The sequence below is a fragment of the Ochotona princeps genome, chromosome 13, assembly GCF_030435755.1.
Source record: "Ochotona princeps isolate mOchPri1 chromosome 13, mOchPri1.hap1, whole genome shotgun sequence".
Classification (NCBI taxonomy): domain Eukaryota; kingdom Metazoa; phylum Chordata; class Mammalia; order Lagomorpha; family Ochotonidae; genus Ochotona; species Ochotona princeps.
Window position 1 is genome coordinate 11,160,162 of NC_080844.1, and position 15,296 is coordinate 11,175,457.

Sequence of the window (15,296 nt, forward strand, 5' to 3'; positions counted from 1 at the left end):
ACATGTCCCTATTTCTCGCATCACCCTAACAACACTAATCTTGTTTTTACACTAAACTTGTTTGTGTTGAGGTGATTATAGATTTTCATACTGTTGTCAGAAATAACATATAGAACATTCTGGTGAAATGTACATTCTTTACACAGCTCTTCCCAAAAGTAAAGTCTTGTAAACCGTAGTATGATATCACAAACAGGATATATCATTGGTTTGGCAAGATACGGAACATTCCATCACCACAGAGTACCTCATGGTGCTTTTTTATAGACTTCCATTTCTCCTGTATTACACCCTTTCACAATCCGTGTGACTACTATTCTGTCTTCCATATCTGTAATATTGTATTTTAGAAGCATTATATACCTAGCCCTATAAACATTAACATTATCACCTAAAAGTTTGTTTCATAGCAAGCTATTTTAAGCTGAGTGAATGGCTCTTGCCAGTTTATGTATGCAAAGTCATTTTAAGCTGATATGTTGGAACTCCAGAATGCTTTAAATTGGTTGGTTTTAATTAGTTGATTTACTTTGAAGATTAATTTAATTTGTGATTTTAAATTTATCTTTTTTTATGAGCTGGTGCTTTTTAAAACAAAGCACATGGGAATACTATTAAAAACAAATGGCAGGGCCTGGCAGAATAGTTCAATGGCTAAATCTGCACATTGCAAAGCCCAGGAATCACGCTTGGGTGCAGGTTCCTGTCCTGGCTGCCCCACATCCCCTCCAGCTCCCTGTTTGTGGCCTGGGAAGGCAGTCTAGGATGTCCCCAGCCCTTGGGACCCTGTACGCACGTGGGAGACCCAGAAGAGGCTCCTAGCTCCTGGCTTTAGATTAGCTGAGCTCTGGTCATTGCATCCATTTGGGGAGTAAACCAGCAGATGGAAGCTCTTTCTCTCTGTAGATCCAAACTGTTTTTCCAATAAAAATAAATAAATCTATTTTTAAAGAAACAAATGACAACCTGTCATTCAAAAAATATGTAAAGATTATTTTGCAAATCAGATTTTTCATCAAGCTGTTGATATAAAGTTGTCTGTAGGAGAAATAAAAATAGCCTGATGACACCCACATGCTGCCGCTGAAAAACACGAAATTAATTGACTATTAGCAACCTGCAAACTTATGGGTGACAGACTCCTTAGCTGGAAGGGAGGTTATTACTACTAACAGGACTTTCTTGTTTGTCTCAACTCCAGAGACCAATATTCAGGTCTCAAAAAAAGATACTCTCTGAAATACCCAGGACTTACTTTCTTATAAATGAGTCACTCAGTTGAATACAGCTGAAATTGTGTAATTATAATGTTCACTAGATTTTTTCTGAATCTATCAAATCAAATATGTGCTAATTACATTAACTGTAGTTTATAAATTAACATAACTTCTACGTAAAACTCAAGTACATTTTGCTATTGTTACAAAAGGGAGCATTATCATTTTTAGATATTCTTTATATGTCTTTTTGCTTTCAGTCAGTAAATAACAATATTGACATCAAGTTAAATGTTCTGTTTTCTAATGAAATTAGAAATTCCTTATGTTGCTACATGAGAGCTAGAAATATCATTTTTTTTAAAAAATAGATTTATCTATTGATTTGTTTGGAAAGCAGACACAACACACACACACGGAAGGAGAGAGCGAGAAAAATTGTCCATTAGTTGGTTCACTCCCAAATGGCAACAATGCTCAAGATACATATTTAACATAACAGGAATTGTATAGTTCTTGTTTAAGTTAATTATTTTATTTATATCCTTTTATTTTATTTAAATGAGGAAGGCAGAGTTACACAGAGAAGGAGAGACAGAAAGAGGTATCTATCTTCCTTCCATTGCTTCATTCCCCAAATGGTTACAATGGCTGGAGCTGGGCTGATCTGAAGGTAGAAGCCAGGAATTTATTTTCAGTTCTTCAACCAGGCTGCAGTAGTCCAAGGACTTAAGCCATGCTTCGCTGCTTTCACAGGCCACAAGCAGGGAGCTGGATGGGAAGTGGAGTGGTCAGGACACCAAGCAGTGCCCATTCAGTATAGTGATATGGCAGATCAAAACTGAGCCTACCACACTAAGGCATGGGCCCCGACAGGGTATTGAAGTAACTATTGAAAATAAGATCGAAATCACCTCATATTAAACGCTGGAATTTGGGAACACAATAAATACAGAAAAGTGTATAAAATATAAGTGTAAGATTTAAAATATTCTAAATTGGGTATTTTCTGGAGACATTTTTGAAGACATGCAAATTTTGATGAGGTATAGGTCATCAGCTGTTTTCCTTTCTATGTGGTACAGTTCTGTGACCTAAACTTATTTGTTTACTCCAAAGTCATAAAGTTGCCTTTTAAAAGACGTTTTAGAAGTTTTACATGCTAAAATTTTTAATTTTTGACCTTGGATTGACATGATTTTAAATTTGCGTATATTGTGTGTTTGGTATTATTTTTCCATATGTATGGCCAGCTGCTGTGACAGAGCTTTTTGAGAAGTCCATGTTTCCCTGTTGCCTTACCTGACAATCCTTGTCAAAACTCAGGCAACTTGGTGTGGCTTTTTTAATTGTTTTTCTGGATTCTCCACTGTAACAACTGTATTGTCCTTTGCCATTATCCCCATTGCTTCATCTACTTACTGTAACACAGACAAATTCTAATATATTTTGCTTTGATTTTTATTCTGTTAGGACACATGATTTTTTTTTGTTCACAGCACACAGTAAAGATGTTTCTGCTTACTTTCAAATTAAGATATCATTTTCAGTTTAATCTTGTGTAGTCAGAGAATTCTGAACAAGTTAATTTTTTGGTTAGATCACATTGTCTACTATGGTGAATGAAGCTGTAAGGAATGTGTATTCTGGTTTTCTTGGTTGGGGCCTTGAAAATATCAAGTCAATGTTCCCCAGGCTCCTATTTCCCTATTGATTTCCTGACTGCTTCCAGCAGTTGCAGGGAGGGAAGTCCTGACGCCTTCAACTACCTCGAGGATTTGTCTCTTTATCCTTTTGCTTTGATCACATTTGTGTCTCATGTTTAAAAAGCTCTAGTTCTGAGTTTTAAAATGGACATGTAGGATTATATGTCTCCCAAAGCACTTAGCTTGTTATCCCTGGTGATAATTCTTGTCTATAGTCTGCTTTGATATTAATAGCCTACCTCCAGCTTTCTAGTGACCAGGATGCATGTATTATTTATTTTTTTGGTGATTTTCCTTTAAAGCTATCTGACCCTAAATGTACCTTTTTAATATGAACCGTTCCATGTCCATAACATATGATTCTCTCTTGATTTTCATCTAGGTGGGTCATATCAGAAACTCAAGTGAAATGTTTTACATTCTGCATTTAATATAGTATCAGTGTATTTGAGCTTATATTTGGTAGTTTGGTGTTTATTTCTAGTTACTTTTTTGTATCTTTTGTAATGTCTTTTTATCCTCCTCCTGCTTTCTTTAATTACATTTTAGGCTCTCTTTCATCCTCACTTTTGACTTATGAGGCGTTCCATCTGTGTACGATGTTTAAGTCATAGAATATCACCTCTAACAGTGTCTCATCAAATGACATGACAGCCTCTGATAAACCGCAGAAAACTTATCACAGCATATTTCATTTTACTATCCTCATACACTTTATGATATTGGAACCATTGACTTTATATTCACACATTTTACAACACTTTATTTTTTATTTGAAAGGCATACTTCCAGAAAGAATTAGTCCTTCGCTCACTGGTTCACTCCTCAAATAACCACAACTGTTGGAAGTGCACCCGTCTGAAGCAAGGAGTCAGGAGCTTCTTGCCAGTCTCCCACATGGGTGCAGGTAGCCAAGGGCTTGTACCATCCTCCTCAGCTTTCCCAGGCTATAAGCAGGGAGCTGGGCTGGATGTAGAGCAGCTGTGGTTTGAACCAGGACCCCCATGAGATGCTGGTGCTGTAGTGAAGGCTTTGTTTACTATGCTATGGCACCATCCCCTTTACATTTCAGTTTGAAAGATTATTTATTTGACAGAAGGAATGATGCACACCCACAGAGCAGGAGCTTAAATTGCTGCATTTGCTCTGAGATTTGCATTTGACTAACGACTTGTTTTTCTGGGAACAACACATAACATATAATAGCATGATAAATTTATTGGTTTTATAATATGCTATGAGTCAGTATTTACCAGGCTATACATTTTATGATATAACATACACAATTATTTTTCACTTCACAAAATTATGTGGTATGTAACTTTGTCTAGTACTTTTCTTTCCATTTATTGCCCTTGAAAAATTATAGGAAGTCATTAAGTCATAAAGTTTTTAACATTTTCATGTTTATTTTAAATGTACTGCCAAGTTGTTAATACATGTATGTTGCTCTTTTACCAAATAATTGCTGTTTTGGCAGATAACTGCTCTTTTAAAAATCATTATTTACTTAATAAAAATAAATTGCGATTTAAACCCTACATTTCTTTTGTAATTAATGCTATAATCTGTGCTTATTCGTGCATGTCTTTATAAGAGGACTAAATATCCTTCAAGAGAACTGTATCTGCTCTGATTTCTAGTAACTTGCTATATTATACACATATTGCATATTATAATTTTCAAATGAGAATAGTTTTCTATCCTGTTATAATATTATTGCTTATTGTATTTTTATAACTTACTTAAAATTGCATGTTTACCTTGTAGAATGTATCAGATTTCCGTTTAGTTTTGTAAAGCTTTTCCCTATATTAATAGAAAAAAGTCATAGTTGTTTCTATGCTACAGTTTTTTTTAATCATCATTTGCTTTTTTAAAAAGAGAGAAAGGATGCTTTATAAACTGGGTCCCTATCCAGTTGGAGGCCATAGGTCGCACTACGCTTAAGCCAGGAGCTAGGAACTCCAACACTGTCTCCCCAACAGGTGAAGGGGCCCAAGCACTTGGGTTACAATTCATTTCCTTTCCAGGTGTGTTAGCAGGGAGCTGTATCAGAAAAGGAATAACTGGGATTCAAATGGCACTCCAGTACAGCTAATGGCATTGCAAGCAGTGGCTTAACCCTCTATACCAGGACTCTATCATTCTAGCTGTTACTGCTATTTTTTTAAATCTATATTTCTATGTCTGTTGGTCCATGTATAGATACTTAGTTATAATTTTCAACATTAAACTTAAAAGAATGGCATGTAAAAGAAGCATAGATTAGCTTTCAACCAATCAGCAGTACCTAAACCCTGACAAAGTCACCATTCAGTTAGGTACATAGGAACCCCTCTAGGAAATCAGCATCCTAAGCAGGTGAAATTCCAAGTTGCATTATCTAGCGGATGCAACTATTCTTGACTGTGGGGCTTTAGATCTCTTCTGCTTTATGTTGTCCTAACCACATATATCAAGACACTCCCCCCATGTAAGACATTTCTATTTAAGTAGAGTTTGAGCAATTTTAATCAAGGAATATAAGATAAATCTCCCAGGTGTCATGAGTAACTGCATATACCTGATAGCTTGATCAACTATCTGCTTTAGGGTGTAGGCTTCGCCTTGAACACAGATGCAGATCTGATCATACCTAGTTTGATGGGACCCAGACAGTTGCCGTAGCTGACAGCACTGTCCATCACCACTAACCTGCCTCATTGGAGCATTTGTTTCTGTTCTCACTGCTCACTGTTCCTGAGCAAATGCTTCTATTTCAATGGCTTCAATTTATAACCACATGTCAGTAATTATAGCTTCTAGAGTACCTCAGTATACTCTTCTTTCTCTTTTTACCTGTCACAGTTGGATTCATCTTGTGTTATATCAACTTAAATCGTATTTTGCCAGATAACTCCTACTGCTCCCCGTGTTGGTGAAAATGAGCATGATTTGTTCACTTCTTAAACCCAAAAGTCTGATGTTTCATGTAGCCTTCATTTAGTACAAGAGTACTTCACAAGGCACAAGGAGAGCTGGAATTAAGGGAGAATTTCTTGAGCAATCCAAAATTCTGAAACATGTCTTTTATGATTTGCATACTACACGAACTTTTTTGCAACCCCTCTCCCGATGTGAATGAATTCCACAAATATTTTCCCCCAAAGAAACTAGTACGCCAATTCCAGGTTCCCTGCTATATAGAGATGATAAGTTCACCTGTTCTCTAACCGATACATTCTCCCCTCCTGCTCCTCTCTGCTGCATCCCCTGAGCTTTTTTCGCTCTGCCTGTATCCACAGCGGTTTCCAGTTCTCTAGTCTTGGACAGATAGAAAAGAATAAAACCCACAACTTTACTCTGTTCTAGCTGGGTGAACTTGTGTGAATTTTTTAACCCTGTGAGTTTTGTTTTCATTTTCTGGTAAATGAGGATGAATATAGTTTATAAAATCCCTGTGAAGATGTATTGCAGTGACTAAATAAAGAGCTTGCCACATGTCAAGAAGATATTAAAATTCAGTGATCATTGTCCAAGATTGTCTTAATACATCTCTCAGCTTGACCAACTTTTAAATTTTATTTACTTATAATTACTTCTTTTACTTGAAAGTCAATGTTGCAGAGAGAAGAGGCAAAGACAGTTCTTCCATTCGCTGGTTTACTCACCAAATGTCTGCAATGGCCAGAGTTGGGCCTGTCCGAAGCTAGCAGCCAGGAGAATCTTCTGTGTCGCCCATGTAGGTGCAGGGGCCCAAGGCCTTGGGTCATTATCCTCAGGCCATTTATAGGGAACTGGGTTAGAACAGGGACAGTCGGGTCTCAAATCAGCACCCATAGTGGATGTTGGCGCCTTAGGCCTAAGTTAGCGTGATACCCACTGCACTGGCCCCTGCAGGCGAATGATCTTCCTTTTTTCCTTAGACATCAACAAGTACAGGGGAGCTGTAACTGCTGAGATTTTTGACAACTGCCCCTGAATCAGGTCTTTTTAGACTTGCATGTATAATTCTGGTTTTTTTTAGTCAGAAACAATAAACAATCTAAAGTATTTTAGATTTAAACTACTTACCTGAAAAATTATGCAATAGTGTATTCATTCTGTTTTTAATAACTACCTCTCCGCCTCTCTATTAATATACCTCTCCATATGTTAAGCACGCGTTGTTCATTTTTACGTAGCTTCATTTTTATAATGAGATGGTTATTTTAAAAAGTAGTGTCAAGAGCTTCATAGTAACTGCAAATTAACTTGCCACCACAAAGCCTTTTCTGGTTCCTAGGGAATTGTGTTTCATTTTTTTTCTAAGTCTCTACAGTTGAACACGTCCAAGCATATCATCTTCAAAACTAAAACTCAGAGTAATTGTCTGAAAACACATTTTCTATTGTCCTTTACCAATCAGATGAGTTATTTTGCTGAAAGAGGCACTCATTATAGGTAGCAACTGGATATCAACACTTTTGTATAATCTGTGAAATAGTGCCTTTTAAATCAGATGATCATCCTCCAACTTGTCAGTTTCGCATCCTGGTTCTTTTCATTTATCACCACAAGGGGCTTCAACTGGCATGTTTGGTATAGGAAAGTAGAGGGATGAGTGTCCCCTTAATTAGAGACAGGTCTAACCTGTGGGCGGTAGGCAGAATCAGGAGGAGACAGAGAGGCAGCTTGCACACCTGCTCTCCCAGCGGAGACCAAAGACAAGGGAGAGCAGGTGGTTACTCCACCAGGCCACAGGAACAAAGGTGAACATCATCAGGCATCTGTTGACATGAATAGAGTAGTAACTTGAATTGAGTTACAGCCTTATGGTGTTGCCTTTAGGCTGGTTTCTCCCACATGCTCCCACAGTATAATTTGGGAATCCACCATTTGAAAACAGGAGAGATAGGACTTTAATCAGTGGTTGACAATCTATTCCTCTAAAACATGAACTCAGCAGGATAGTGACTGTGGGAGTCAAAGAAAACACAAATTGGGGAAGCACTAAATTTTAAAAAATTTCAAGAATAGTTCTCTGGTAGTAACACTGGTAGTAACATTGTAAGCCAGGCTTGTGCTTGAAAGGTCAATGGAGGACTCTGATGTGAAAAAAAAAAAAAAATCCCAGATCCTCAGCCTACGTGCATGCAATGCTTCATCAACGTGGCTGACTAGAGCCTTTCATCCCCCGCTTGCTAAATGGAGCTCCTACTGACCCTTCATAGGCAACTCACAGGTCAGTGTGGTCATGTGTTTGAATGTTAAAGTAGGAATCAAGATGATGAGCAAACTCCACCATTTCTGTTTTCCCAGGCTTCATGTTAGAACCTAGCGGCAAAAACAATAAAAAGAGGAAACCCTTTCATGTGATACTCTTCATGTCAATGTCACAATGCTTAGTGATAGAGGCAGAAGGGTAATGAGACTGCATTGAAAAGCAAGAGGAAAAGAAGCACAAGTTAGGATTAAGCTTGGGCAGGAATCAGTGAGAGCCACACTGCTGCTTGTGCACAGCTACTCTGAGTGTTCAGTTCACTGTTCTGAGCACTACATGTGCATGTTGCCTGTATGTGAGAAGATAGAAAATGGTAGATCAATGAAGTACAATAGGCAGCCTAGAAATATACCCTGTTCTTTGGTAAAGGAGCAAAACAATATCACAGGAAAAAGCATGGTCTTCTCATCAAGTGCTGGGCCAATCGGACATCCAAACTGAGAGAGAAAATATAAAACCTAGATATTGCCTACCACCCTGCTTCACAAAATTGAGCTCACAGCAAGATTATAGACCTAAATGTTAAATGCAAAACTATAAATTTCATGGAATGTGATGCCCAGGAGCAAGTACAAAGGATCTTGCATTTCATGAACTTTTTTTGGATAAAATACCATAGGCACAGCCTATGTAGGAAATAACCAGGGGAGTTCATTAGAATTAAGCACGCTTGTGCAAAAGTAGCCAAGTGGCCTATAAAAAAGCCACATGCCCTCCTCCTTCCAGATACTGAGCTAACAATATAGAGCCCCCCCAAAACAACATAAAAACCGAATGCCTTTGTAAGAACTCTAGAGATCAGCTGGGAAGTAAAGTATTTTTACCGCTAGACAACCAAGAAGGATGAAGAACATGTCTGTTTGCTATACCCATCCATACTACTGCCATTATGGGGCACGATGAGGAGCAAGTTGGAGGAAAACATACCCACAAACTCCCTTTCTTGGAATAAAAATAAAAAGAGTATTCTAATGGTGCAACACACTGGCCTTTGGGGAGCCTTCCGAGGGACAGGTAGCTGTCTGCACCTTTCTTGGAGAATCCAGCAGCAAAGCAGATTTTGACCTGCAGACAGAGAAGCACTCCAGCGTGTTAGACCTACAGTTCTGCAGAAAGGTTGCAGAGAAACTAAAGATTTGCGAAGTCCTAGAATCTCAAGGCAGGCTGCTGCTGAAGGCCTTCGTTTGTTCAAAGGCAGTTACAAAAACATTGCAGAGACGGTTGTTTAAAAAGTTGTCAAATTTTGGTGAAATATCACAAGGCAGATAAAGAAGCAGAAGAACATTGCTGAATCAAAAAAAAATTTCAGAAACTAAGGATACATAAATGCAGATCTACAAAATGTATGATAAGGAATCCAGAGAAATTATTCAAAGAGATAGTCGACTAAACAAAATCAGGAAAGCACTGTATGAGCAAAAACAATGAGGTTGAAAGCATTAAAAGCTTCTACAACTGGAAAGTATAGAGAATGAAGTGAGAAAATCAGAGAGAGATGCATTAGCAAACGTGATTCAGCTTAAGAAAGAAATAGACTTGAGGACAGGTTATTTAAGATCAAGAATTAGAGGAACAAGAGGCGGGGGTGGGGAGCAGGAATAACTAAAAGCAAGCAGAACCTTGGGGACTTAGGGGAACATGCAAAAGCAACAGTTTACAGGTTGTGCTAACCCCAAGAAAGAGAATGGATAAAGCAGAGAGTTTACTGAAACAAAATAATGACCTCATATCCTCCACGTTTGGTAAAAGAAATAGGCAAACAAGCTCCCAAGTCTTAAAGACCTGTACCTAGGAGAGATCCAAACGGAAGTTCATGGATCCCCATTTTATCTGACTGCCTAAAGTCAAAGAGCCAACACTGAAAGTAGAAAAATGACTTCATCTTCAACCTATAACTAAGTTTCCACATATTGGTACACTGCTGGTAAAAACTACACAAACAAGAACGGGGGTGAAATAAATTCAACACACTGCCATTCTGGAAGACTAGTTTTACAACTGAAGTGGAAGTAAAGCCTTCTCTAGATGAGCAGTATGCCATAATGACTTGAGAAAAAAAATGCAGGAAGTCCTATAAGTTGAAATGGAGGGGCATCAGACAACAGCACAGAACCTTATGAAAATACAAGATTCCTCCAAAAAACGAAATGCATGAAAAATTTAACAGCCTGTTTCTTTGCAATTCTAGTACACAGATTTGTTTTTAATTTTTAGTTTTTATTGGAAAGTCAGATACACAGAAAGTAGGAGAGACAGAGAGGAAGATCTTACATGCATTGATTCATTCATTTCCCAAGTGTGTGCAATGGCCGGTGCTGTGCCAGTCTGAAGCCAGGAGCCAGAAGCCAGGAGCTTCTTCCAGGACTCCCTCGCAGGTACAGGCCCCAAGGCTTTAGGTCGTCCTCTACCGCTTTCCCAGGCCACAAGCAGGGAGCTGGATTGGAAGCGGGGCCACTGGGATTAAAACTGGTGCCCATATGGGATCCCAGCACATTCATGAGAGGACTTTAGCTGTTAGGCTTCTGTGTTGGGTCCCTAGTACACAGATTTTAAATGACAAAAACAAATTTAAAAACAATAGATTTGTATTAATGGTTTTATATAAATTGTGTGTGTGTGTGTGTGTGTGTGTGTGTTTAATTTGTGATGGCAATAACATAGATTATAAGGTAGACCTATGAATAAGTAAACTTTTAGATGCAACTGAAGTTTTTAATAGTCTGAAAAGAAATTCTCTAATTTTAACTACTACATAATTCCATTGATAACCACAAATAAAATATTTTTAGAACACTGAAGCAGGAAATGCAAATGCAATCAAAGTGTATAACTATGTTTAAAAAATTGAAGCATACAGGAAATGAAGAAAGGGAAAACAAAGCTCCAAGACATAAAGAACACAATTCAAAATGACAATACTAAGTTCTCCCCATTAGTAAATACTTCAATAGCATAATTACTACATTCCCCAATCAATAGACATAAATTGGCTGACGAGATAAAACAAAGCATCTTTGCACTGTCTTCAGGAGACTGTTTAGGCCTAAGGGCACACATCTTCTGAAAGGGAAAGAATGAAGAAAAGAGACTCTTTGCAAAGAGCAATCAGATGAGAGCAGGAAGGCTATTAATATCTGACAAGGGCAAATTTAAATCAAGGGAAATGAGGTATAATTTCACTCTGGTTAGGATAGCTATTAACCAAAAGACAAAAATGAAATGCTATTGAGGATGTGTAGAAAATAGAACCTAATATACTGCCGGTGGAAATGCCAACTAAAATAGCTATTATGGAGAGCAGGATGGATGTTTCTCAGAAAACTGAAAACAAATCTATAACAAGGCCCATTTACTCTACATATGGGTTATAACCAAAGGAGATGAAGGTACGAAAGAGCAACCTGTACTCTTAAACTAACTGTAGCACTAACCATAATAGCAGAGACATGGGATCAACCTAGTTTTCCATCAGTGATGAAATGGATAAAGAAATCATAGTAAAAATACTCAATGAGATAGTATTCCGGCATAAAAACACAGGGCCTGGTACAACAAATCAGCGGTAAAATCATCACCTTGAAATTGCTGGAACCCCATATGGTCAGTGGTTCACACCCTGGTTGCTCCAGTTCCCATACAGCTCCCTGCTTGCGACCTGGGAATGCAGTGAAGGATGACCCACAGCCTTGGGACGCCGCGCCTGTGCGGCAGACCCAGAAGAAGCTCCTGGCTTCGGATATGCTTAGCTTTGGGTGTTGCAGGCACATGCAGAGTGAAACAGATGGAGGCTCTTTCCATCTATCCTTTTCTCTATAAACCTGATTTGCCTTTACAATAAAATAAATTTTAAAAATCTTACCCCCCCCAAAAGTAGAAAACTGGCTTTTGTAGTGAAGTAAATGGAACTACAGATCATGTGTTAAGTAAGTTGGACACATGTCTTCTCTCATGTGTGGAAGCAAAAATACACTCAGTCTGACATTACAATTGCTAGAAACTGTGATGGATTGGAGTAGAGGAGCCAGAGGGAGGAGGTTGGATAATGGGTATCATCACACAACGAGACAGAGTAAGCTCTAGTGTTTCAAAGCGCTAATCCACAAAGTGGATTAGCTAGCGTTCACAGCTATGTGTTATATCCTGTATGAACACCTGGAGAAGAGGAGCTGGTGGATTCCAAGCACACAGGAAAGGAAACAGCAAGTCCAGCTTTCCAGCTTGGTCAGTGCACATTGCGTATTGAAATATCTCATTGTTTCTAATAAAAATGTACAAGAAGTGCATGTTAGCAGAAAGAAAACAAACCCTTTTTTAAAGAGCAAATACAAATGTAATTCAAAAAGTAGTGCAAAATAGAACTTAAGTATGCATTTCACAGTTCACACAGATTTGAAACAGTACATAAGGGCTCCAGAGAAGATACATGGAGAAATTTTTTACTGTGAAAGAACTGCATGGATTTTTATAATGTTTCACATTTAAATCAATTCAGTTTAAAAATTTATGATGCAGTTAGAGACTCAGGAGTTTCACCTTGCACCTCCCCCAATTCTCCTCCCCTCCCACGTTTTTCTCTATATTTTTTTTGCAATAATAGAGTCCATCAGCAACAATCATAAGTCCATCATTCTGCTATTTAAGTGCATCCTGAAATTGTAGGTATATGCTATGGTACAAACATACATTCTTTAAATTAAGGGGAAAAAAGAACCAGACATACACATCACAATATAACCTGAACTACTTAGAAATAAACCAAATCAAGGAGATGAAAAACCCATCTTGTATGCTGAAAGGTATGAAACATTGATGAATGGAACTGATCAATGTAACACAATTTTATGCATTAGAATACTATGTACTGTGACAAAATTAACACGATCTGTATGAGAAATGGCAATCTAACACAATTTTTCTTGAGCAGAAATAGAAAAATTCATGCCAACATTCTTGGAATCTCAGGAAATCCCAAAAGTCAAAACAGTTTTGAAAAGAAAGAACCAAATTGGGAGATTCACACTTTCTGATTTCTGCATAGATCAGAAAGCCACAGGAATTAAAACAGTTTGATAGAAGCAGGAAGACAGAAGGATGGGGTCCTCTTCATCACTTGCAACATAGGGATGTCTCAAACTTGAGCTGTGTGGGAATCACGCCATTCTCGGCAAATAAAATCTAAAATTCCACTTTAATCTTAAAATCGGAAAACTGCAAGAATCTCCTCCACATTTTTTAACTCAAACCTCTATGCTAGAATGTTGAGTGAGAGGTTTTGGTGGAGCCTAACATCCTTCAAGAGCGACAACCTGGAGCTATCTATGCCTGAGTCCAGAATAGCCACTCTGGAGCTCCCAGTGTTGGAAAAGCCTATCCCTAAATTACTCCAGTGCTCCTCTTCCAAATTTCCAAAGGACAATAGTTCACATCAAAATGTGGTTATATAAAGGTCATATTGGTAAAATTGAATAATATAAGACCTTTTTGTTCACCAAGCAGTTGATCCCTTTGAGAATAGCACGATTGTATATTCTGCAACGAATATTCACTATTCTTTCTTTCTAGACAAAAACAAAATTATGTCACTGAAAGAATCTAGGTAGAGTCAGGTATTTGTTATGGTGGTTAAGACACTGCTTTGGACACCAGCTTTTCAGATCAGAGCGCCTGGATGTTTTAAGGGGCTTTAGCCAATTAGTAACCATTTTTTAAAAAGTACCAGTGAATACTTAAACTGAATTGTGAGCTCACTCCCATCAAATGTGCTACTCTGTGATCACCAGAATACCTTGCCAGTGACCAGGGCATAGACATGTGTGGCAGCCACACTTTCCAAGCCAATAGAGCAGCTCCGTCTGCCAGATATTGAACGTTAGATGCGTTCTAAAGCCCCAAACTACAGCACAAAACTGGGCCTTTTATTTCCGTCACAATAAGACCTTCGTTTCAGAAGTGTTCGCCCAGACAACATTTTTTTACAGAGATGTCATCTTTTCTTGAGGGGTCGACATAGTGAGGAATTTTTCCTCCTTTGGAAGAGAAAGATGCCTGTCATTTCACACCTACCAGGTAGACGGCTTGGCAGCTGGTCATTCCACGTCAATTTCTCCAGACCCCCAAGATCAGCCTTAATCTCAGCCCACGAAGGAGAGGTACGGCAGGCTCCCTGTCCAGACGCATTTGTTATTCTGGAGAAGTAGTTCCAGCCCTGAACCTTGTTAGAGAAACAGGCAAGCTGCAAAGAGACCTTGGATGTGAATCATGGCATTCTTCCTCTGCTTGTTAAAGCCATGTCTGTTCCTGTTTGGCCTCCAAAGCTATTTCCCTGTTATCTGTCAGGGAGATGCTTGAGTGGCGAATAAACAGTCAGATATTTTGCAGTTTACTGCTCTGTATGGATGTGAGCTATTTGTCAGAGAGCCAGCCATAAAACACCTCAGCCCATGCTTTCTTTTCAAAAAGTAAGCAGCATTATTAGTATGGACAACTCAGGCAATGGGAGAAAAATGCATTTAGGTATTTGAAACTTTACCTGAAACATCAGCAAAGTATTTAGTAACAAGGATGTTTTAAAATCCCCAGAGGAATTCATGATTATTGAGTCACAGTCTGATTAAAAAGAATACACGTATCAATCTTGAACAAAGTTAATCCACACTCCTCTAATATTATGATGACATCTGTTATATTCAGTAATTTATTAAGTAGATATTTTCTGTGCAAACGTTTTATGTATAGATATGTGAATGTTGGAGGTACACATATTCTTTTTTTAAGTTTTCATAGCTAAATTTTGCTAGATTCTTACAATTATAAAAGGAAGGGTATTGACAGATAATACATTCGCCAGAATAAAAATAAAATTAGTCCAGTATTCAAATTGAAGATTCAGAAAACTGTTCCTCAACTCCTTGCCAATGAGATTATCCATTATCTTGTCTGCATAGTTGATTCTGGCCAGGAAAATGTTACTTGAGGTTAATAATTCTACAGGCATAATCTAACAAATGTAATGAAAAGCTGAAACATTTGATTAGCAAATACTGAGTGTTGTCTCATTTTTTTTTTAATTATTATTGCAAAGCCGGATATACAGAGAGGAGGAGACACAGAGAGGAAAATCTTCCATCC